Genomic DNA, 2,893 nt, shown 5'->3' on the forward strand with positions numbered 1-2,893 from the left:
CATTTTCAAGTTACTGATACGAATCCGCCAAAGAAACAATTATGCGTTTTACCTAACATCAAGTAATCTGCAAAGTTCCCGAGACAGACGCATGGCTTGTTCAGTTTCCAAAAGTAAATACAGGCTTTCTGACTGAAAACATTCGCATTCCTAGCTCTCTAAACCAAACATTCAAAAGAAAATTACAAAAAAATGACCTCTAAGCTTCTGAATAGTCCACTTGGTGACATAGAGTATTTTCCGTCCCAACACTTTCTCGACTGCAAAAGATATTTACTTCCTAAGTACATGACAAAGTCTTCGTTTCAAACCATTCACTCAGTTAGTTTCCATGGTAACATTGCGGGATTCCTTGGCCACCATCAGTCGCATTAGTTGACTGTGGAATTTCTCAATCTTCTTTACATCTTGAGCTTGCTCTGTTTTAGACACCAAAGAAACTCGATCATCTGTTACTTTCATACATACACCAGTTCCCATCAGAATGCCTGTATGTATTTGTCAGCTGGGCGCGGTGGCTCACGCCTGTCATCCCAGCACTTTGGGAGGCTGAGGTGGGTGGATTGCTTGAGCCTAGGAGTTTGAGATTGCTTGAGCCTAGGAGTTTGAGACCGGTCTGGCCAACATGGCAAAACCTCGTCTCTACTAAAATACAAAGATTAGCCGGGCATGGTGGCACAACTCCTGTAATCCCAGCTACTGGGGAGGCTGAGGCACAAGAATCGCTTGAACCCAGGAAGCAGAGGTTGCAGTGAGACAAGATCGCACCACTGCGCTCCAGCCTGGGCAACAGAGCAAGACTCCGTCTCAAAAGCAAAATTTAAAAAAGATATAAGGCACAACTGTAAACTTAGCTGAATTCTGATATCTACCCATTTTTGTGTCATCCCTATAGTTCACTTTGTATTAAGTTGGGTTTCATTTGGGATTTGCGATGTACATATATATTTCTAGCTGTTCATACAAAGTTCTTATATATCAAATGAAAAGTGTTTTTCTCGTATGTTATTAAGTAGTGAATATATAAGGACTGTACTGATCTTCTAGGCTTGAGTTTACATAGGTGAATATCACCAACACCTGGCCTTAGAAAAGGACCATGTCATTTTTGTTTTGTTTTGGTTTTTTTGGGCTATGACTTACGTCTTTTCTTGCCTCCTTCCTAGACGTTCCTATTTCGCTTTCTTGTCGGCTCACTTTTTCCCGTTCTATTTTCCACCAAACCATCTGTAGAGCTACAGAAGGTATCCTTTCTTATTTTTGGTAAAAGCCAGAACTTTACCTAGGAATCTTTTAACAGTTTTTTAGTGCTTATTTTTAAAATCACTGTCAACAATAAATCTAAGCCTAGAAGTATCCCTTCTTTCAACATATTTTTATTTGTTTCCCCGAGATGTGAAAGGGTTTCATTCCTTTAAGAGGCCTAACAGATTTGCCCCGACAGAGTTCACAAAACCCACTTCTCTAGAACGTAAATTGCTATCATGGGAGACTACCCAGAAATCTGACTCATGGCCCTGTGCCCACACTCTAAGACCTGTGTCTTTTGGAGAAGATCACAATGATTTAAGGACATTTTGAAACTTCCAATTATGTCTAAAAATTATATTCTTTTGTTTACATGATGAAACTTTTTGTTGTTCCTTGCTGGTATATAATAAAATATGTACGTGGGCGGGGGGGGGGAAGAAGAAGAATGCCTGTGTTTGAGAACCACACGTGCCGTGCCGTGCCCTGCCGTGCCGTCACTGGGTCAGCGAGGTGAAGCTTCTCTCTCGGCAGGCAGGCAGCGTGGCTGAACTCCTCCCAGGTCTGGTACTGGGGCATCGTGGCCTGGAGTGCAAAAGTAAACAGAAGCAAGGCCGCAGAACCCGGCCCGGCAAACTACCTAGAGTCGCCAACGGACGCAAAAGTCATAAGGTCTTGTTTTCTACAAATTCATGAGGGCTTCTTCTTCTTCTTCTTTTCCTTCTTTTTCTTCTCTCCCTCTCTCCCCCCCCCCCCGTCTCTGTCTCCCTCTCTCTCTCTCTCTCTCTCTCTCTCTCTCTCTCTCTCTCTCTCTCTCTCTCTCTCTCTCTCTCCCCCCCCCTCCGTCTCTCTCTCTCTCCCCCTCCCTCTCCCTCTTTTTCTTTTTACTAGAAGCTCAGGTAGATCTAATCTAATCTAATCCATTCCCAAGGCCTCAATTCTTTACTTTAGGAATCCCAGATTTGATCTCCATACAGAATCCTGTACGGAAGTGGCGAGTTGATTTCTGGACTTGGAGACCTCATAGATGTTACACATTAATAAAGATTCAGGCCTGGCACGCTCAGCCTCCCAAAGTGCTGGGATTACAGGCGTGCTGTTCACGCCCACTTATGCCCGGTGTGTTATGAGCGGCTCGGCTAACATGGTAACTTTGTGGCCCCATGGTTGGGCCTTTGGTTTCCACCCTAACAGCCAGAGGCTACCTGAGAGAGCCCTGTCCCTCGAAAGAAGGGTGGTTATCTGCAGATAGCAGCAGCGTCTTGCTGTGAAATCCACAAAGCCTCCACTGCGATTCAGAATGGTGTATGTCCCAAACGGCTGGTCCTGTTTATCTGCTCTGGTCTTTAGGAACGAATGCTCCCCTACTAAAATCTGTCACGGACACCTCCGGGACCGATGAATATGGTGGGTGCAAGTTCGGAGGTGAGGCGGGTACTTCGCTAGAGCTGAGGAGTTCGAGACCGGCCCGGGCGACAGGCTGCAGTGCATTTGTCTGTCCAAGGCCCATGGCAGCCTCCGCTTCCCTACCTCGAGCAATCCTCCCACCTCGGGCTCCAAAAAAGCTAGAACTACAGGCGCCTGCCATCACGATGCCCGGCTAACTTTTTAAGTGCTTTTATTTTTTAGTACAAACGGGGACTCG

Source organism: Aotus nancymaae, unplaced genomic scaffold, assembly GCF_030222135.1.
Source record: "Aotus nancymaae isolate 86718 unplaced genomic scaffold, 86718_ANA_hifiasm-v0.15.2.pri h1tg001216l, whole genome shotgun sequence".
Classification (NCBI taxonomy): Eukaryota; Metazoa; Chordata; class Mammalia; order Primates; family Aotidae; genus Aotus; species Aotus nancymaae.